At 37.7% G+C, this 23,961-nt stretch overlaps 1 protein-coding gene across 5 annotated transcripts in view; it reads left to right on the top strand.

The window, feature by feature from the left end:
* The window catches only part of chrm2a (cholinergic receptor, muscarinic 2a), a 656,161-nt gene that overhangs the window by 411,083 nt on the left and 221,117 nt on the right, over positions 1-23,961 (top strand). Inside the window, exon 1 of one of the 5 annotated variants that reach the window (XM_039769953.1) lies at positions 10,730-10,810. The exons of the other annotated variants lie outside the window; for them this stretch is intronic. The gene's annotated coding sequence lies outside the window, so the exon portion shown is untranslated. Of the gene's footprint in view, positions 1-10,729; positions 10,811-23,961 lie in introns of those variants that run through there. 5 annotated transcript variants of the gene reach the window in all.

Raw genomic sequence — 23,961 nt, forward strand, 5'->3', positions numbered from 1 at the left:
ACCTGCGAAAACGACTGGCTCTTGTAAGGCCGCAAGCACAGAGATTAAGTCATCCAGCAGGGGACTCGCATACCTATTGCCCTTACCTGCTGGCTGTGAGCCACACAGACGCTGCACTACCTGTGCTGACTCAGTCGAGTGACCTGAAAAGGGGAAAAGGTTCACCGCCCCTGCTCGCATTATGCTATGTGCAGGGCCCCGGCACACACCCTCCACCCCCTTACCTGCGTAACAAGGGACCTCCAGGCCCTTCGCTGCAGCCTGCTCCCTCAGGCCAATCCCCATGGGCTGGGACTCCAGGCTCTCCTTAAGAAACTGGGATCTTCTCCGCAACAGCGGGGTCCAGTCCTCCTCGGACTTCGCTCCAGGAGCGATGTCCTCCAGCCAGCCAAACACCTCTGGATGGTTTCCCCCTACAAGGTAGGCACCCGGAAAAACGTGATACATGCCCCAGGATGACCCTCGCCTGGGTCCGGTACCTTCCTCTGGAAACCTCTCGTCTGGAGGTAGCTTCCATGGCCTGGCCAGTTCTTTAGGCCCGCCAATCCTTTCGTCGGTGATGGGCTTCTTTTGGGCCGCCCGGTGTCGTCAGGCTGTGCTTGGCCATCTTCTTGCCCATTTAGAGGTACGGTGTTGCCAGGGTCCTAATGCGACCAACCAAAGGACTGCTCTTCTTTCCCAAACATGTGTGTCACGGGAGTGCACGTTCTTCGCGCTGTGCCAAAACCGTGTGTGTCTTGTGCTGCTGCACTAGCTACTCTTACAAATTACTTATAGATGGGTCCCTGCCTTGCACCAGGCAGAGTGTCCCATCTGGAATGCCAGTGTAAGAGGTAACCTGGCCACAGACAGACATGATAACGCAGTGTTCACAACACACACATTTATTTACACAAATATTTATAAATTATTTACAATGTCCAGTCCTTGGTTCCTTTGGCTGCCTCCACTTCTGTCTCGCAAGCTCCATCCTTCTTCCACTCGACTCTCCTAATGGAGTGAGGCGGCCCCTTTTATCTTGTCCCGGATGTGCTCCAGGTGCCTGACGATGAAATTCCGGCAGCACTCCCCAATGTGGTGGAAGTGCTGTCCTTGCACCTGGAAGCACTTCACGCATAAACCATCCCTGGTCTGTCAGCACATCCTGGTGTCCCAGAAGCACTGTCCCCCAGGCATCAAGGACCATCCAGGTGCCCAGGGAAAAGTGCCACTTTCCCGGTTCCTCCTTCCTCCAGGCATCCCAGCGGGGCAGGGTTCCTGACCGCCTATCACAGCATATGTAAATACACATGCATACATATATACAGTCTTTAACACAATTTGATTGAAAAGATCAATACAGCAACTAAATATTTCAGTGCATTAGTCTGTCAAACACAACAGACAAGCATAAAGATGAATATTTTTTTTATAATGCAGTGCTTAGTATTAACAAACCACACCTGTATGTAATAGAAGTTATCTGACCAGAGGAACAGTTAAGAGCTTACAAATGAGCCAGCAGGTACAATACGAAAAATCAACATCTGATTTGTAAAAAGCAGCTGATGAAGAAGAATATTTGGAGCTGTGCTTTTTGATTAAAACTGACAAAGCAACATTACGCAGGTAGCTCTGCACACCTGCTTGAGTAAACTGCATCCCTTATTCTCTGTGCTATATTGCTATATGCTTTTGTACTGGCACCACCTCCATTTGTCCACCCCTTCTATGGAGAAGTCTACGAAGCATACCTATTACTAAAATAACTCAAGGACTCTGCCATTTTCTAATGTACATATCTAGTTCTAAACACCAGTACCTATTCAGCAGCACTAGACAAAATGCAGAAACAAGATTTTACAATATTAATGAAAAGGTATTTCAAATTTCTGATGCACAAGGAAGGTAACTTCTGGAATTCTGTGTGCAGTTTTGATCACACTGCCAGAAAATATGGCTGCAGTGTAGCCTGTAAAGAGAACAGACCACATGAATTTCTTCATGCTAAAAGTCATAAAGTAAGGATGACAGAAATCTGGAGAATGTTGTGCCATTGGAAGTTTCAGTTGACCATTAAAAATTGCTCTTTAGTTAGTGATATTACCCACCTAATGCCTCCTCCGTGTATTGATTTAAACATAAATTTCACAACAGCAAATGTCACAAACCTGACAAACTGATTTGGTGACTAACACAATTTCAAAAGCAGCTTTGAAAAGCTTGCATGAATCAAAGTATTTATTTGTGTAGTATTAATGTTTGTATTTTTATTTTTTAGCATTGATTTTAAGCAATATTTATTTGCCAGTTACAGAACAGTAAATGTCCATGAGTAAATTTAGTATGCACACATAGTAAGATAAATAAGATGATCATATCTTTCTTTGTAAACTCAAAACTGATATAATCATGAAGTCTTAATGTGCTCCAAGTCAATCAACCCCTATATTTTAATATTAGAAAGGATCCCCTCATAACAAAAGTAAAATTCAGGTCATAAAGGTCCTCTGAATTTATTTTTATTGTATCGCTTGAGGAACTGAATAGTAAATTGTTTTAGAATGGTCAATTATAGCCTGGGCCACCCTTTTTTGCTTAGGCCAATCAAAAAAAAATCAATTTCTGTCCATGCTTCTGATCTGTATATCTAGAAGAAGGGAATAGTTTCCTTCAGTAACTGTTCATTTGTTGCTGTTTTCAATATATTAAAATTGATACGTTTGCATTACATTCAGAATGTTAATATGGTCCTGTTTAAGGAAAATATTCACACAACTGTATATGTTTGCTGTGTTACAAATTTGTTTTAAATTTCATTAAACATACACTTTTCAAAAGCCTGTAGCTAGAATCCTCAACATTGTTTACCCAATGTCCTTTGGTTGATGATGGTATAGGAAAAGCTTATTGCTACTCAGTCTCAATAATGACAGCTAAATGAAAATAAATGATTAAAATGGGGAGAGCATAAGTTGTTGACTAAAATAAATTCACACTAAAGACTAATAATATTTTGAAACAGCAGGCCCTAAATGCTAGGTCTGAATGTCAGCCCAGGAGCTACCTGTATGGCGCTTACTCTTTTTCTTTTAGTCCAGGTTACAGGAGTTTTTTTATTTTTTTTTTTATTTTATTAACTTTATTGTAATAATTCCATACAAATAAATCAATTTTTACAAAAAAAAAAAAAAGAAACAAACAAATAGGATGAAAACAACTTAACCCCCACCCCTAAGAAAGAGAGCATAGCTAACGGAATAGAACTTAAAGCTTGTAAACATACCTAAATTGATTAGTTTAAAAGGGCAATAGAGATGGATGGAGAAGAAAAAGAAATGCTGAAAGAATTGCTTCCTCTGTGCTTTAAGAGCTTATTCTAAAATATTATTGATTAGATCCTGACAGGTTTTGAAAAAATTCTGTACTGATCCTCTAACTGAGAATGTGATTTTTTCCAATTTCAAACAGTATAAAACATCGGTTTCCCACTGACTTAAAAGAGGAGAGTTAGGATTCTTCCAGTTTAGCAAGATAAGTCTGTGTGCCAATAGTGGAGTTACTGCAATCACAGTTTGTTTGTCCTTCTCCACTTAAAACCCATATGGAAGGACACCAAACACAGCTGTTAATAGGTTAGGAGGGATTGTGACACCAAGGCTGTCTGAAAGGCACTTAAAAATTTTGGTCCAAAATGATGTTAATTTGGTGCAGGCCCAGAACACGTGACCCGGTGAAGCTGGGACTTGATTGCAGCATTCGCAGGTTGGATTTTGACCTGGGAACATTTTGGACAGTTTTAAGCAAGACAGATGTGTTCGATATATAATTTTAAGTTGAATAATTGTATGCTTTGTGAATATGGAGCTCGAGTGAATGCTCTGCATTGCTATTTTCCACTCCTTTTCTAATATATTAATTGAGAGACTTTTTTCCCAGTGTCCTCTTGGATCTTTGAAAGGGAGGGACTGTAAAATAATTTTATATATTGCAAAGATGGTGTCAAAGTCTTCGAAATTGAGCAATATTTCTCCCAGCGTGGAGGAGGGTGCAAGATGAGGAAAATCGGGCAGGTTCTATTTAACAAAGTAGGGTGTCTAATCTAATATTATATGCTTGATAATTCACTGGAAAGAGTACACTTTTATTATTAATTCTGAGACCAGAGATCTTTTGAAATTCTGTGAGTGTTGTTAAGACTGCAGGCACAGAATTTTGTGGGTCTGATATATACAGTACCATATCATCTGCATATAGAGAAATGTTCTGTTCCAGTCCCTCTCTGATAATCCCCTTTATCTGATAAGCATTTCGACAGTGAACCGCCAGTGGTTAAATGGCGATTGCAAATAGCAGTGGTGACAAGGGGCATCCTTATGTGTCTGGTACCACGTTCTAGTTTAAAGTAGTCCGAGCAAATGTTGTTAATACAGATTGAAGCTTCTGGATTGGTATATAGTAGTTTGATCCATACACAAATGTTCGGGCCAAACCCAAATTACTCTAATGTAGTGAAAAGGTATTTTCAGTCAATCATGTCAAATGCTTTTTCTGCATCCAATGATATTATTTCTGGGATGTTTGACTTTACTGGTGAGTATATTACTTTAAACAGGCATCGAAGATTGGAAGATAAGTGTCAACCCTTGATCAATCCAGTTTGATCTTGTGATATTATCGAAGGCAGCACTTTCTCCATCCTTCTAGCTATGATTTTTGAGAGTATTTTAACATCATTATTCAAAAGTGAAATTGGTCTGTATGATGCACATTGTAGTAAGTCCTTATTTTGTTTAGGAAAGACAGTGATTAATACTTGACGAAAAGTTTGAGGTAAAATTTGATTGTCTCTAGCTTCTGTAAATGTTGCTAATAAAAGAGGAGCTAGCTGAGCGGAGAATTTCTTATAAAATTCTACAGGGTAGCCATCACGGCCTGCTGCTTTCACGCCTTGAAGTGACTTTATAGCATCTAGTATTTCTGTTCCTCCGCACTAAAAGTGTCTATTTGTGGTATCTGTAATGTATCCAGAAATGCATTAGATTGTGTGTTGTCTTCTTTAAACTCAGTAGAATATAACGATTTATAGTAGTCTCTAAATGTGTACATTATGTTTTTATGGTCAATGATTTCATCTTCATTCATGTTGGTAATTACTGGGGTTGCATTGCGAACTTCTTGCTTATGGATTTGTTGAGCTAAAAGCTTATTAGCTTTCTCTCCATGTTCATAGTAGTGATGTCTTGATTTATAAATTAGTTGTTCAGTTTCTTTAGTTGTCAGGAAGTTGAATTCTGAATGCAGCGCCTGCCTTTTCCTATGTAGAGCCTTGCTTGGACGCCTGGCATGTTCTTCATTTTAGTAATTTCACTTCTTAGCTCTGATACTTTCTTGGTTTCTAATTTATTACTGTTGGAAAGATATGAAATAATCTGTCCCCTTAAGAAGGCCTTAAAAGTTTCCCAGAGTGTTACTGCAGACACCTCTGAGGATCTATTTGTCTCTAGGAAGAAACTGATTTGTTTGGATATGAATTCTATACAGTTCTCGTCTGCTAATAGAAGCGGTTTAAGCCGCCATCTGCAAGGTGAGAGTGTTGGGTATAATGACTTTAGCTCCAAGATCAGAGGCGTATGGTCGGAGATAACAATAGTGTCGTACTTGCAAGATTTAATCGTAGGCAAGAAATTATTATCTATAAAGAAATAATCAATTCTTGAGTAGCAATGATGTACTGGTGAGTAGAATGAATATGTTCTTGAGTTTGGGTTTAGAAACCTCCAGGGGTCTGATAAGTTGTGGTCAGTTACAAACTGTGTAATTTTCTTAGCTGTGTTAGATGTCATCCCCCCTGTGACAGGAGTCCTATCTAAGAGTGGGTTTAAAACACAATTAAAGTCCCCAGCCATTATAATTTTATGAGGGTTTACATTGGGAATGGATGTAAATACATTTTGCATTTAGTCCTTATCGACATTAGCTGTATAAACATTTATCAAAATCACTTTACAATTAAATAAGTTGCCCATGACAATCACATATCTCCCTTCAGGATCAGATACTACATCTAATGCTACAAATGAGACTGTTCTATGTATGAAAATTCCCATTCCCCTAGTTTTCTTTGTAAAGCTAGAATGGAACATTTGGCCAGTCCAGTGTTTTTGCAGCTGGAACTGATCTTTGCTTAGTAAGTGGGTCTCCTGTAAAAATACTATTTTAGCTTTTAAACCAGTTAGGTGAGAGAATACTTTCTTTCTCTTTAATTCATGATTCAGGCCTTTAACATTCCAGCTCACAAAGTTAACTGTCCCATCATGGAGACATTGATTCTGAATTGTGAAGCCATTTTATAGTCTTAACTGGAAGTGAGACAGCTTTAACCTTAATTTCCAATTTCCCCACGAGCTATTGCCATGCAGCCTATTGTTACGTTGATAGTTATAATTATAAGGGTTAAAAGGATAGATTAGATATAGCCTGCTATCTTTCTCTCCCTCCCTTAACTCCCCCATTTTGCCTCCCCACGTGAGGCTGGACCCCACTTCAGAGTCCAGGTCCTCTGACATACCTAGAAACAGAGCACCTCCAATACAAAACAATCCCCCCAGCAGCAGCGCTTGAAGGTTAAAAGTAGAGATATCTATTGCCAATAAAGTCTAAATACTATATGCCTAAATATAATCATTAACAAACTATAAGCATAAAATATAATCTTCAGCAATCTTAAAGTATTAAGATAATAGTAAACCCAGGGAATGGGGTTAAAAAATGGTCCAGGATAAATATAGTAAATCCAAATGCAATAATAACAGTAACAGTAAGCCAAGGGTATGATGTTAAACAGTCTCCTTTAGGGCAGTAAAAAAAAAAAATTATTAATTTCTTCCACACACACGTCTATAACTGTAAGTAAAACATAAACAGAAAGTGTCCGAATAATGAATATGTACATAATGAAGAATGTATAATTATAATACCCGTATAATTACAAGTGGATCAGACAGCAGGTGATATCTACAGTATTTGCCATGCCATGACAGGAATCGACTCACTATTGTGTTTCAAAAAAGTGTCAGGATCAGCTTCCTTAATTCCTTTTCTGCTTCTTCCTTGCTGGCGAAGACATAGAATTGACCATGCAATTCCACTTTCAGTTTGGCAGGATACAATAGGCTGTATTTGATATTGGCTTGCTGTAACCGCTGTTTAATGTTGTAGAAGGCTGCACGTTTAGCAGCTGTTGCAGGAGAGAAATCAGTGAAAATATGAATGTGGTTATTTTCAAATATAATTTCTTGTTTGTGTCTGAGATGTCCCATCACATCTAGCTTAAATAATAATCTCTCGGAGTGGACAATAAAAGACCTAGGTCTAAAGGTATTTGATCCACATATGCGATAAGCTGCTGCTATCTCGGTATCTGATTTAAATTCTTCTCCAGCTATTTAAGAGAAAAGTTCAACTGCGAATTTCACTGGGTTTGGACTTTCATGATTCTCAGGTAGATCTTCGATTTTAATATTATTCCTCCTGCATCCATCTTCAATAGCAGCAAGTCTGTCTCCGAGTTTCTTGCATTCAGAATTTGCAGCTGTAGCTTTTCCATCGGCATTAGATGCCAGTTGTTCCACTGTTTCAGTTCGTGCTGTGAATGTCTGCTTAACGTTATCCAACTGATCAGCAAGTTTCTTCAGTTTAGACGGATTTTCTTGGATGTGATCCTCAATTTTCCCCAGCATACCTTTAAAGGTTGTGTCAAAACGATTGTATAGACGCATTTCCAGTTTATTTAATATCTTTCTTCATATTTTTCTGAATATCTTTCTTAAGCTCACTTATGGCTGTGGCCGATGCTGTGATCATTTCCTTCAGAGCAGGAAAATGGAAAAATCATTTCGGCTTTCCTGGTTACAGCCGATGTTTCAGGCTCGCGAGGAACGAATGAAAGCACGGACGGCAAGGCCATTTCTGGCTTCAAGTGATCTACTGGAATTGGCGAGCTCTCATGACCTACATCACTTGCACCTTCCCTCCCATTTTCACTCCCATTTTCACTCTCGACTGGAGAATTTGCACTGGAGTGGGGTCCTAGGAAGTCTGTGCATTCGCCTGCCTGTTCCAGGTCTGTCTCCGAAAGACCGTACCTCGCACTTGGGCTTGATGTCTGTCTGTCTAGTAACTTATACCAAGATTAAGGAAGACATTTTTTGGCCTACAAATGAGACATATCAATGATAAGCGATTTTAAAATCAGCTAGGGGAGCCAGAGAAAATCTCACGGAAAGCATTCTAAAGGATAATGTTGAATTTATTTTTTTCCAGCTACACAACATCAAACTATTTCCAGATATCTGACAACATACTTCAAGCATACAAAAGAATGAAGTTCAAAATCTTGGTAAAGATTAATTTCTATAATCTCACTTAGATGTCCATGCTGTAGTGAATGGTTTTATTATCAGGACATTGCAATGATGAAAAATTATATCGGGGCAAGTGGAATCTGTGGTGATCTTGTTAGGTTCGTAGTTTAATCATTACACAGGATTGAACGAGATAATGACTTTTTAATAGATAGTACTTAGGAGCATTACTTTTACTACAGGTTCTTTAGTCCACACCCATTCTATATATTGCGCCAGCATCTGCAGGCATTTACTAGTCATATTGTAAGTATGCCTTATTAGACCTTACTAATCAACTATCGTTACAGAATCCATCAGTCCTGGCCTACTGTTGTTAAACTCTGAAAGGGGGAGAATCAGATGCTGAGTGCAAACAACAGTCAGCAGCAAAACATTTTTAGCTAAACTGAACTAATGCAATGTGTCAGCATCATCAAGCAATGAAACATAATAAATTCAACAAATGTTAATTTTATGCTTCTCCAAATTCCTTTGTGATACAGTCAAACTGAAATTATATTTGTGTTTAGCTTGAAGCTTTAAACCATAATCACCAAAACTTTTCTGGAAGACAAATTTTAGAAGTATTTGTTGTCTAGTGATATAATTTATCTAAAGCAGTACTGTAAGGGTAAGTCATTAAAAATTCTTTGCTACTGTGTCATGTTGTGTTAATTTATATTACAGAGATTTCTGTAGTCTAACCATTTAAACCTGAATTGAAAAAATGCTTCCTTTTATTAAATGTGAATGATCAAACATGCAATTGACTGTATGAGTAAAGAAAACACACTATGTTAACTACAGCACATAACAAGTTGGTTTGTTTTTCTTTAAGTTGTTCCCTGAAATGGGTCTATGCTAGTATTGTGCACTTTTGGGCACTGTTTATTAGGATTATCAAACCCTTTTTTTAATTTTATTTCTATCATAAAAATGCATATGCAGATGGTAGGGAATTCATTCCCAGATGGGTTTATTTATTCCTGGGAATTCAGGAATCCCGCATTTCATTCCCGGGAATTCCAGGCTCCCGGGGATGACACAGTGCACGGGCATCTCACATGTGAACAGTTTTAGAACCACTGACACTTATTTTTAATAAAACTACTGCAATATGTTGACACAAATAAAAGACTAACCTTATCTACAAGCAGTTCATGGTGTCATATAAGTACATTTATCTTTAGTTGTGGTAATAAAAGCGTAGAAAGCACAAGTCCTCACAGGTGGCGCACTGGTAGTGCTGCTTCCTTGCAGTAAGGAGACTGGAAGATGGTGGGTACGGTTTCTCCCAGTGTGGATAGCGCTTTGAGTACTGAGAAAAGTGCTATATAAATGTAATTTATTATTATTAACGTGTCCAGCGTGTGTTCATCTAGGCAAGAGCACACCTTCGTACAGAAGCACGCTAGCTGCTGAGAAAGCACGCTCTGCCTCCACTGAAGTAGGCAGCACAATCATCAGATACTAATACACTTGTTCTAAACAATGTCCGCGCTTGCCGTTGCTCTGAAACACCACCATTTCAGCTTTTACTGATGCATCCAGTTTCTTGTCATCATTCTGTGATGGCAAGTTTCTTGGCAAAGATAATGCCGATGCAACAGACTGACGCATTGCAATTTCAAGTTGCTGTTTAAAGCTGTTGTCTGATGAAGTGCAAGCTGCAGCAATTGCGCCACCTTAATTATTTTCAACTATAACTCTGTTATTTCTTGATCGATTTTTACACTTTTACATAGTATATATGCGAGCTTGGATGTTCCTATTTTCCCGGGAATTACAGCAGTTTCATTCCCGGGAATGAAAAATGTCAGAGAATGGTTTCCTTAGCAGATGGCACTAGCAGCTTAAAAGATTCTACCTGACTATATATCAGTGCAGTATGTAGGTGTTGCATTATGACTAAGATGGAGATAACTTTTCCTATGTGCAGCAATAGGTTTAAAGTTCCATGCTACTGTTGCCCATGCTTTCAAGGATGTTTACCTCTGAACAAGGAGAAAAACTGCTTCAAATTCATGCTGCTAGTCTGACAAGATGCAAAATCAATTTTATAGGGACTTGGTAAGTAATGAAAATATACAATGGCCATATCCTTCAGAGGTTGGAAATGACTAAAAACAACAAGTAAGAGCCAGGTGACAAGTTATAGAAAACAACCTTATTCAGCTTAAAAAATCCAAAAAAGTGTCTATGTGTTAAAAATACATTATAGTCCCCTCCACTAGAGATAAGTAATACAATTTCCAAAACTGTATTTCAGGTCAGAAAATTTTATATTGCTGTTCCAAAAACTGAAATGAAACAGAATGGTTGTGATCCTGCAAACATACACTACTCAGATAATCTGTAATAAGTTTATGTACAGAACAGAAAGTCTTCGAAATATATAAAATAGGAACTAAACACAAAATAAGGTAAGTTGACCCTTTAGTATTAAAACATAACCTGTTTAAGTCTAACCTGGCCACTTATTACACACTGCCTGTTGTACATAAGTGCTAATTCTTTAAAACAGAAGGGTGAATATGTTGATCCAAAGGAGAATGGATTAAAGTACACACTCACTTATTAGAATTCTGATTTTCTACAGTGGTAAGTAATAGATCTCTATTTAAATAGAGTTTGCTTATAAGCAATGTTATTATTAGAATACCCTCTTCCCAAAAAACCTTTTTTTTTCTTCAGCAAAGGAAATATGTATTTTTCAATGTAAACAAATGTCTTACATACAAATTGATATTAGTAAATTATTAGTGAACAAAGATGTTAACTTAGGTTTGCAATATAATATTACTGTCATTTAATCTGAATGTAAATCGAAGCACTTGAAGCTGTGTAGGAACAGCATCGGTCACTATTCCACAATTCGGACATGCATATACTGTATACAGCTTGTTCCCATTAGGGGTTGCCACAGCAGCACAGCATTTTCCCATATCTTCCTGTCCTCTGCATCTTGCTCTGTTTCACCCATAACCTGCATGACTTCTCTCATCACATTCATAAACCTTCTCTTAGGCCTTCCTCTTTCCATCTTGCCTGGCAGCTCTATTCTTATCATTCTTTTCCCAATATACCCAGCATCTCTCCTCTGCATATGTCCAAACCAATGCAATCTCACCTCTCTGACTTTGTCCCCAAACCATCCAACCTGAGCTGACCCTCTTATGTACTCATTCGTAATCCTATCCATCCTCATCATACACAATGTAAATCTTAGCATCTTCAACTCTGCCACCTGTAGCCGTATCTCCAATTTTTTTGTCAGTGCCACAGTCTCCAACCCATATAACATAACTGGTCTCACTACGATTCTGCAGACCTTCCCTTTCGCTCTTGCAGATACCCATCTGTCACAAATTACTCCTGACACTCTTCTCCACCCATTCCACCCTGTCTACGCTCTATTTTTCACCTCTCTTCCACATTCCTCGTTACTCTGCACTGTTGATCATAAGTATTTAAACTCATTCACCTTCACCGACTCTACTCCTTGCATCCTCACCATTCCACTGACCTTCCCCTCTTTTATACACATGTATTCGGTTTTGTTCTTAGTGACCTTCATTCTTCTCCTCTGTAGAACATATCTTCACCTCTACAGGGTCTTCTCAACTGATACCTACTCTTACTACATATCACAATGTCATCAGCAAATATAGTCCACAGGGACTCCTGCCTAATCTCGTCTGTTAACCTGTCCATTACCATTGCAAATAAGGGCTCAAAGCTGATCCCTGATGTTTTCCCACCTCTATGTTGAATGCATCTGTCACTCCTACTGCTGACCTCACCACTGCCATCACTTCCCTCGTACATATCCTGTGCAACTCTTACATACTTTTCTGTCACTCCGAACTTCCTCATGCAATACCACAACTCCTCTAAAGGCACCCTGTCATATGCTTTTTCCACATCCACAAACACACAATGCAACTCCTTCTGGTCTTCTCTATACTTCTCCATCAACACCCTCAGAGCAAACATCACATCTGTGGTGCTCTTTTCTGGCATGAAACCATACTGATGCTCACTAATCATCACCTCCCTTCTTAACCTAGCTTTCACTACTCTTTCCCAAAACTTAATGCTGTGGCTCATCAATTGTATCCCCCTGTAGTTACTACAGCTCTGCACATCCCCCTTCCATCCATCCATTATCCAACCCGCTATATCCTAACTACAGGGACACGGGGGTCTGCTGGAGTCAATCCCAGCCAACACAGGGAGCAAGGCAGGAAACAAACCTGGGGCAGGGTGCTAGCCTACCGCAGGGTGCACACACACACACACACACTAGGGACAATTTAGAATCATGTCTTTGGACTGTGGGACGAAACCGGAGTACCCGGAGGAAACCCACACAGACACGGGGAGAACATACAAACTCCACGCAGGGAGGACCCGGGAAGTGAACCCGGGTTTTCTAACTGCGAGGCAGCAGCGCTACCCACTGTGACACCCCACATCCCCCTTATTCTTAAAAATCGGTACCAGTACACTTCTCTACTCCTCAGGCATCCTTTCACCTTCCAATATTCCATTAAACAATCTGGTTAAACACTCCACTATCATGTCTCCTAAACACCTCATTGCTTCCACAGGTATGTCATCTAGACCAATGGCCTTTCCATTTTTCATCCTCTTCCTCCTTGCTAATCCATTGCACTTCCTGATTCACTATCTCCACTTCATCCAACCTTCTCTCTCTCTCTGGCATTCTCCTCATTCATCAGCCTCTCAAAGTACTCTTTCCATCATCTCAACACACCCTCCTCGCTTGTATGTTTCCATCTTTATCCTGTATCACCCTAACCTGTTGCACATCTTTCCCAGCTTGGTCCCTCTGTCTAGCCAATCAGTACAGGTCCCTTTCTCCCTCCTTAGTGTCCAACCTCTTATACAACTCATCATATGCCTTTTCTTTAGCCTTCGCCACCTCCCTGTTCACCTTACGCCTTATCTCCTTGTACTCTTGTCTACCTTCTGCCTCTCTCTGACTCTCCCACTTCTTCGCCAACTTCTTCCTTTGTATACTCTCCTGTACTTCCCCATTCCACCACCAGGTTTCCTTTTCCTCCTTCCTCTGTCGAGATGTCACACCAAGCACCCTTCTTGCTGTCACCCTTACTTCTTCTGCTGTCTGGTAACTCTTCACTACCAACCAGTGCCTGCCTTGCCTCCTCCCTGAGCTCAACCTTACAGTCTTCCTTTTTCAACCATTTTATCCTTGGCTGTGCCTTCACTCTACTCCTCTTCTTGATCTCAGTCATCATACAGACCACCATCCTATGCTTCCTAACTACACTGTCCCCTGCCACTACGTTGCAGTTTTCTCCTTCAAATTTACTATCCTGTATAGGATATAATCTACAGTACCTGTGTGCATCTTCCTCCATTCTTGTACGTCACCCTATGTTCCTCCCTTTTCTTAAAATACATATTCACCACAGCCATGTTCATCCTTTTTTGCTAAATCGACTTTCATCTAACCTTTATTCCTCTCCTTTACACCATACCTACCCATCACCTCCTCATCCCCTCTGTTCCCTTCACTAACATGTCCATTGAAATCCGCTCCAGTCACCACTCTCTTTCCCCTGTTTACGCTGTCCATCACTTCATCCAACTCACTCCACAAATCTTTTTACACCGGATGTCCTTCCTGATGTATTTATCAGGGCTTGGGACCAGCACAAAGAAACACACTGGTTTGTGCATCCTCTGTGGCTGGGTTAGACATGTACTGTATATACAGTATGCATAAAGATATTTGTAATACATTTTAAAGTATATAGTATTTTAATGAAATGAGTGATTTTTATCTAGAAAAATTGTGTAATAACTTTGGCGCAACTAAAAACGTTTAAATCCACTGTTTGAATGTCAGCTGTAGTGCCCTCTGTGTGTATTTTAAATGTGTTACTTGACTAAAGCAAGGTTCCTTCCGCAGACTAAAAACATACAGGCTTGTTATTCCGAGTCTTAGTTACCTTGGCATAAGTGATGTTTTATGTTGTGTGTGAGGGATAAAGGCCTGCATTTCTAGGGATTCCAAAAGAAAAACTGGGATTCAAATATTCTTTAAATGTTTGCAAAAAGTCAAAACAAGTCTAAAACATTTGTTTTGGTAAACCTTCTCTCAACATACACTCACCAACCCCATACCCCTACACTTCAGTGTCTGTACTCTCTGTTTTAGAGGTTAAGGGATGTTAATCATGTGTTAATGCTGTAACATTATTTTTATTATTTAAACATGCTGATTTTGCATGTGTCAGCAGTGTTAATGCTATTACTTAGAACAAGAAAAGTGGCAAAAAAATCCTTATCAAATATGCCTCTTATGCAAGAACCCAGCTTATCTTCTCTTTAGCTGATCAAGTAACCATTTTGTTGTTTTCATAAACAATCTGTAAGAAGCTTTCCAGCCAAGTGAGAAGGTTATCTCTGCAGTACACAACATTTCCAGGGAATAGAAAATTTCCAGCCATCACCATATAAGCAGGTAGTGCGTTGCAATGGCTTCATTGAAACTTGAATGCTAACCAAAATCCAGGCTAAACTAACCAGGCTGTATAAGAGTGTTCTCACAACCTTAATCCAGGGAAGCATATTTAATGGAAATAAATGAATAAATAAAAGCAACTGAAATAGGCATATTTGTGATGTTTCCATGGTGCTGGTCTTGCTAATTTGAAATTTCCGCTCTCACTGAAATTCAAACAGACTATCAGAGAACATTTCTAAAGTGGATATCTTTTTTTAAACTTGTGTCCTTACCAAGTGATTTTCTGCACTAACCCCAAAAGGATGAATAAAAAAATATATCAGCTATGGATGTGAACTGTTATCATGTAATTTACGCAGATTTTTAATGCACCAAATATTTTGGGTATGCTTTCTGGTGGTGTTAAGTAGTTTCTTCTCGGTGCTAATAATGACTTTATAATTTATGCTGTCATACAGTATTTGTAATTGTTATTGTTAACTAGAAATTAAAGTAAGATTTATTTAAATGCATTCATTTGCAAAGCCACTTTTTCTACAAAAACAACAATGGAAGTCATAGGCAATCATATTCCTCAGATATATGGAAGCACTGTGAAGTTAAGAAGAAAATTTTAAAATCTGTTTAATGAGAAGCTGGCAGCTGTACTTTTTTGTGGCTCCTCCATTTTCCAGATTCAATGAAAACTGACCAGGAAAAAGGCATATACAAAATGAAAGAATATGTAATTTTATATTGTCACTTGACAATTCTAGACTGGGATGCCTTCAGCATGGGTTTTCTTTTTTCTACCTTGGTTTCTTGCTGCATAGTCTATTCTAACAGGTAAACTGGTGTTAGTGTGTGTGTGTATGTGTATGAGGATGAATTTGTGGCTCTAAGAGACTGTGGAGAAAAACAAATAAAGTGATACAAACAGATTACATCATTGTAATCTACTAAACATTTTTTTCAATTGACATGCTTTCTACCAGTTTTGAACAATAACAGTATAAAAACTTAAAATCCTTAAGTGTTGAATAGCACTACAATCAGAAAGAGGGCAAGAAGAGTGAATAGATAGAACATGAAAACTGGTAAAGGAGGTGGTGGAGAAGGAAAAAATATGAACAATGCTGAAGTAGTGATACAACATACATACTGTATAGAGACTCATGCAGCAACCCATGGCAGGAGGAGCCTGCTCATCTACATAATGCTAATAGCACGGGTCTAGAAGTGATTTTAGGAAATGCAGAAATCCTCCATTTGGGATATTTGTACAGATGCTTTCATCCATCCATTTTATTTATTTCATTATTTAGTTCAGGTTAAAGTGCAAGGATAGTACGCAACATGATTTAGTAAACACAACAGATAAGGAACCAGTTTTTGTTTTGAATAGGCTCTCTATATCTCAACTGTACCTCATTTTTTCTTAATATTTCCTGAAAGTTGCAATAATTTAAACAAAATCCATATCATAAAAATAGGTAAATCTTGATTTTTAAAAAATCAAGTTAATTAATATTTTTAAGCTCCAGAAATAAAAACATGCATACATTACCATTTCATTTTCAAATGACCCATCTATGTTTATCTTAGAAACAGTACACAAATTTTAGCTGAACAGCCACATGCAGAAAACCTTAATCAAATGCAAAACCTCTTGAGAATGTTAGTTTGATTAAGAGTTTTCATTTGGTTGTGACAAATAACAAATGTCTTTGTTGCTGCTGAGTACATCATGCTGGTCCATTATATAACCAGGCAGCTTTAATTAGGGCAGGGGTTGTTTTGTGTTAGAATTCAATTTAATTTAGTATTAAATGTCAAAATATGAACTCTATTGACCTATTTATCTTCATTACATTGGTTTTCTAATATAGCAGCACTGCCAGCCAAGCATTTATCCTGTCATTCTTTGCTTCAGTATTTTTTGAGCTATTGAAAATCGGTAATTAAAAACGATGATGGAAAGCAAGTGATTGAGGCAGGTACATGTGATTGCTGCACTTTCAGGTCATTCTAAGAAAAAAATGGTTTTTTTTTTTAGCAATTTAAAGCAAAGCAAGGTTTAAAACTAAACTGTCTTTTTTTAATTCCTATGTAAGATATTTTTGCATTTGGTTATTTGATACATGAAATGTTTCATATACTGTACAATGCTTCCTTGTGTGAGAAGAAAAAAAAATAGAAAAACAAAGCAAAGCTTCATCTCTCTATAAGTAAGTCTAAGGAGAAGTCAATCGCCCTGGAACTTGGAAGCTGGCCAGCCATGTCAAAGTCATTACCTTGCTGCAAACTAATAAGAATCATCAGGGTTAGGATACTTTAGAATTTATTTTTGTAATGTATCCTATCAGTGTCCCACCCCTCCTACCAACAGGGAAAATGTAGTAATAAATCGAAAAATGAAAAATGGTAGTACTGACACATAATATAAACAGCATCTAGCATAACATACATTTCTAAATAGCAATGCAGTGTAAACAACTGCTATATTCAATAATGAGTAAAATATATGTATATATTATTAAGCATTTATTTAGTATTGTGTTAGTTATTGTTGTCAGGTATAATCCACGCTTAAATCTCTCAGTTTTAAGCTAATTTCCTCAGCTATCATTTAGTTCGGCAGTCCATAACCGCAGGTTTCCCCCTGTGTATCACTGTGTGAATTAAAATGATCCAGGACAAAACTGGTACCAATTTTAAGGCAAATACCAGTGAGATATGATAGACTATGGTTTCAGAGGTAGGTATTCATAGAACAAAGACATACAGCAGCTAGGGAAATTCACTACACTGTATTAAATCAATGCAGAATTTTGAGTAATTCTATTTCTGGCATTATATTTTTAAAAGTAAGGAAAAGTGATCTCTTAAGCAGTGTAGATTGTGGTGTGTCTCTCTGTCTGTCAGTATCTCTCTATCTGTATCTCGTATTGTCCACAATGAGGCGTTTATTTTAATGTTTTAAGCCTTGTTAGGAGAGAAAGCATGATCCAAGGGTTTCCTTATACAAAACAAATAACTAAATATGACTGAATTAGCCTATCCTATCTATCTATATAGTTTATCAATGGTATTAACTCACACTGGTAAGTTACATGAATATTTTGGTTATCATGCTTCTCACTTAGTACATTAAGAAAACTGTCAAAAAAGGCACATCTCAATACTAAATCAGCAGCATGTACATTAATTACCATGTTAATTTTCAGAAGCTTGATTGGTTGGATTCAGCATCAAGCAAAAAATGTGTTTCAAGTAAAATGCTACTTCTTCTTGGAGGTTTAAGATTCCAGGTCTAATGTTTTGAAGTAAACTTTTTAGCATGTGTCCTCACTCCAGGTGAATCCTGAACAACATCATCCATTCTCTATAGTATTTTTGAGCAAGCTCCTCCCACCAAGACTGTGTAGAATACTTTAAAAATACTACATGCACTTATTTTATTTTTGTAAAACTTACATGGTCAGTAAAAAAATTATGCATATTTTCTAATAGCCTATAGCTTTTTAATCTACAGAAATATATGTACAACTCCTAGAATACATGTTAGTTGTAGTGGCATTAAATGTCTTTTATGATTATAAGTTCATTGCTAATTTTTATAATAAAAATATTTTAATCTTCATTTACAAATTTGCCTTATACCTGCAACTGAAAATCTGTTAACACACCTGTGTGCTTATAAATAGAATTTTCATATTCTTACTGTAAACAAGTTAGAATATCAATCTGTTTTTATGATAGGTTTGATGAACTTGTACCAATGTAAAGATCAATTTATTTTTCTTGGTAGTTACACATGTTCAGAATAAATAGGCAGGCACTGAGCATTAAGACACAGATTAGGTACAAGCGGCTGTAGGAGCAGACAAGACCTTAAGTAATTAACTAGCAGCAGATATTCAGTAAGTGAGTTTAAGTTTGAACACATCTTAGCAGTTAGGAAAGAAGAACAGTTAAGAGGGTGACAGTGTAAGGGTTCATTATTATGATGAAATACAAACATTGTAAGTGGGGAGCTTTTAAGTAAAGAATAAGAGGAGTGCAAAGTTACAACAAACAGAAGGAAAAGCAGCAGGCAGTCAAGGGGGAAAATATTACAGGAGCTTAAGGGGTCAGAAGGTGTAAAATAACTAGCAGTTCTTTAATGTAATTTTTATTTTTACCATTTAAGTTAAATGATTTAAATTTAATACAAAAAAGTTAAGCAGTTTTAGTAACCCAAATCATATTTTAATAATGAGGCCAATGCAATGCAAGTCCTGTTAGATGTTTTTTTACTTTTAGGGGTTGGGTCAGATGAGCCAGTCTTCTGTGAGGGTACATCTGCAGGAGATGCCAGCTGATTTAGCGCTTCTAGCTCTGGGTCACATAATAGGCAGTCCCTCAGTTCTATAATCCAAATTTAAAAGGATACCAGACAGAGAAGCAGAACTAACAAGGTAGTCTTCTTTGACATTCTGCCTGTGCCATGCACCAGTCCAGGTAAGATTGAGGAGATTAGAAGACTTAGCACGTGGCTTAACTCTTGATGTAGCGTGGAGGGGTTTAGGTTTATGGGGCATTGGGAATCCTTTTGGAACAGATGGGACCTGTTCCACTGCAATGGGCTACTTCTGATCTGGAGGGGTAATGAGTAGGTTAATCAAGGATTGTTTAAACTGAGGTGTATGGGGGCAGGGAGTCTAGGACAGGCCAGGTCTAGAATTGTACATTGAGGAACAAACAATAGTGTAAAAAAATGCACAATAATGTAACCCAACATTTAAATGCAACAGTAAAACTAGTAAGACATTAGAAATAGCTTGCCTTAATGCTAAAAGTATCAAAAATAAAACAATTAACTTGGAGTTGTATGTAGCAGAGTATAATTATGATGATATAGCAATAACAGAAATGTGACTAAATACCAAAACAAGGGAATGAATATAGCACAGAGGTATAGGTATATACCTAAATTTGGAATTAATAGGAAATTTTAAAATATTCCACAGTGGGTTAAAGAGTTGAAACTGCAGAAGAAATAAACAGCTGTATAAGGCATATAAGATCATGAGGGCAACCATTAAAAAGGATATTAGGGTGGCTAAAGGCAGCTTACAGAGGAATATAGCAGATAAGGCAAAAGTATTTTAGTGGTAAAAGAACAGTCAAGAATGAGGGTGAAGTGCATCATAGTAAAGGAGAATTGAAAAATAAAGACAATGAAATGGCAGATGCTTTTAACTTGCATTTTTCTTGGGTCTTCAAATGTGAGGAAGTGGATAACCTAACACCTGTGAATGGGACTACTAAGGAGGTACTGAGTGATTTGGAAATTGTAGAGGGTGAAGCTCAGAATAAACAGGCTGAAATTAAACAAATCACCAGGACCAAATAATATGTACCTTTGAATTCTTAAGAAGGTTAGCGAGCACATATATAAACACTTGACAAATTTTTAGGAGTCACTGAACACTTGGGGAATTCTGAAGGATTGTAAAATAACAAATATTATCCTGTTATATAAAAGGGGTGACTGGGCAAATCCAAGCAACTATAGGCTAGTAAGTAAAACATGCATCACAGGTAAATTATTGGGAAAAATTAAGGATAAGATTGAGCAACACATGGCAAGAAGAGAAGTTTTACTGAACATTCAGCAAAACTGAGCAAATGATATTATTTATCTTGACTTTCATAAAGAATTTAGTAAGATGTCACATGAGAGGTTGGGCATCAAACTAAAAGTTGGATTTCAGGGTGAGGTTTGTGGATTGGTACAAAATTGGCTCAGACAAAAGAAGCAGAGGGTTATGTTGAGAGTTTCCCTATCAGAATTAGCTGATGTTAAGAGTGGTGTTCCACAGGGGACAATGCTAGGGCCACTACAATTTTTAATATATACATATATAACAACAACAACATTTATTTATATAGCACATTTTTATACAAACAGTAGCTCAAAGTGCTTTACATATTAAAGAATAGAAAAATGAAAGACACAATTATAAAACAAAATAAATCAACATTAACATCGAATAAGAGTAAGGTTCAATGGCCAGGGGACAGAAAACAAAAAACTCCAGGCGGCTGGAGAAAAAATAAAATCTGTAGGGATTCCAGACCATGAGACCGCCCAGTCCCCTCTGGGCATTCTACCTAACATAAATGAAACAGTCCTCTTTGAATTTAGGATTCTCACGGAAGGGCTTGATGATGATGATGGTCACGTAGACTTCTTCCTTTTAATCCATCCATCATTGTTGGAGCATCATGAAGCTTTGAGTAGGTGGAGGTGGCACAGGCCACCACCACAAAGAAACCGGAAACAGAAACAGAAAAGAGAGTAGGGGTCAGTACCGATTTTAGAGCCACCATGAATAGTTATTATGATGAATTGAACATACAGAGTATCAGGATTAAGTTAAATTAAGATTAAAATGAAGTTATAAAAGGCCATGTTAAAGTAATGTGTTTTCAGCAGTGTTTTAAAGTGCTCTACTGTATCAGCCTGGCGAATTCCTATTGGCAGGCTATTCCAGATTTTAGGTGCATAACAGCAGAAGGCCGCCTCACCACTTCTTTTAAGTTTTGTTCTTGGAATTCTAAGGAGACACTCATTTGAGGATCTGAGGTTACGATTTGGAATATAAGGTGTCAGACATTCCGATATATAAGATGGGGCGAGATTATTTAAGGCTTTATAAACCATAAGCAGAATTTTAAAGTCAATCCTGAATAACACAGGTAACCAGTGTAGTGACGCTAAGACTGGTGTGATGTGCTCAGATTTTCTTTTCCTAGTTAGGATTCTAGCAGCTGCATTCTGCACTAGTTGCAAACGATTTATATCTTTTTTGGGTAGTCCAGAGAGGAGTGCATTACAGTAATCTAGTCGACTGAAAACAAGCGCGTGAACTAATTTCTCAGCATCTTTCAGTGATATAAGAGGTCTAACTTTACTTATGTTTCTTAAGTGAAAAATGCTGTCCTAATGATCTGATTAATATGTGATTTAAAATTCAGATTACAGTCAACAATCACCCCTAAGCTTTTTACCTCCGTCTTGACTTTTAATCCTAATGTATCCAGTTTATTTCTAATAGCCTCATTGTATCCATTATTGCTGATCACTAAAATTTCAGTTTTCTCTTTATTTAACTTGAGAAAATTACTATTCATCCATTCTGAGATACTAGTCAGACATTCTGTTAGTGAATCAATAGAATCAGGGTCATCAGGAGCTATTGATAAGTACAGCTGTGTGTCATCAGCATAGCTGTGGTAGCTCACGTTGTGCCCTGAGATAATCTGACCTAACGGAAGCATGTAGATTGAGAATAACAGCGGACCCAGGATAGAGCCTTGTGGAACACCATATCGGATATCATGTGTCTTCGAGTTGTAATTCCCACAACTAACAAAATATTTTCTCCCTGTCAGGTAGGATTCAAACCAATTTAAGACACTGCCAGAGAGGCCCACCCATTGACTAAGGCGATTTCTAAGAATGTTGTGATCAATGGTGTCAAATGCAGCACTCAGATCTAAGAGGATGAGAACAGATAAATGGCCTCTGTCTGCATTTACCCGCAAGTCATTTACTACTTTAACGAGTGCAGTTTCTGTGCTGTGATTTGTTCTAAAACCGACTGAAATTTATCAAGAATAGCATGTTTATTTAGGTGGTCATTTAACTGCATAATGACTGCCTTCTCCAGAACTTTACTTAAGAAAGGCAGGTTAGAGATGGGTCTAAAATTTTCAAGAGCTGAGGGGTCGAGATTATGTTTCTTAAGTAGGGGTTTAACTACAGCAGTCTTAAGACAGTCTGGGAAGACCCCGTATCTAATGACGAATTTACTATGTCAAGAACATTATCAATTAGTACGCCGATACTTCTTTGAAAAACCTTGTTGGTATTGGATCAAGGACGCAGGTGGAGGGTTTTAATTGAGAGATTATTTTCTTTAAATCAGGTAAATCTATCCTAGTGAAAGAGTTTAATTTGATTATAACAGGATGCTGGGGTTTAGGGGGATCCTTAGTGTTGGGGAGATATACTATGTTATTTCTAATATCATTAATTTTTTGATTGAAAAATACAGCGACAGCCTCACAGGTTTCACTGGAAGCACTTAGAAGGCATTCCTTTGAGCTATATCATATAAATGATTTGGATAGGAGTGCAAGTAACAAAGTGGTTAAGTTTGCAGATTATACCAAGCTAAGGGAATTGGCAAATAATCTGGAAACCATTAAATCATTACAGAGGGACTTGGGCAGATTTGTGGCAGATGACTTAATATCAGTAAATGTAAAGTATTACACATAAGAAGTATAAATGTTAGGTTTGAAATTTTATTTTATTCATGCCTACTTTTTTGCCTGTGATTGATTACAGGAGTCCCATTGATTTTAAAATCTCTTTTACAAGAGAGACCTGGCCAATGTAGCAGCTGTACAAACTCACAACATGTTAAACTACAACATTTACAATTTAATATACAACAAATATTCACTGTAAACATATATATATTGTAAAATACAATATCCACAATTAAACAGATACTGTACATAACACACTGACCTCTCAAGAAAAACCAAGTCTTCTTCACTGCATTCTTTATGATGCCCTTAACTTTATCAATGGATATAAATGTATCTAATTTTATATCTTTCTGCAAATTATCCCATGTCCATGGTGCATAATAAAAAAATGCAGTTATCGCCAGATTGGTCGAAACCCAGGGTACAGTAAAATTCTCAGCATGATACTCAACCAACAAGCACTTGATGATAAAAGTCTCCAAACAGTAATGTGTGAGGATAAATCAATTATCAATAACAGACCCTTCACAAAGACATCTAATGACCCAAATGATTTGGAACCACTTACACCCAATCACTTGCTGTTACTGAAAATACAACCCAACATGCCTCCTGGACTCTTTTCTAAAAATGACCAGTACACTTGAATACGCTGGAAGCAAGTTCAATACATGGTTTGTATTGGAAAAGATGGTTCAAAGAGTATTTGCCAATACTTTATGAATGTCAAAAATAGCTTGCACC

This window comes from Polypterus senegalus, chromosome 11 (genome assembly GCF_016835505.1).
Source record: "Polypterus senegalus isolate Bchr_013 chromosome 11, ASM1683550v1, whole genome shotgun sequence".
NCBI classification, from domain to species: Eukaryota; Metazoa; Chordata; class Cladistia; order Polypteriformes; family Polypteridae; genus Polypterus; species Polypterus senegalus.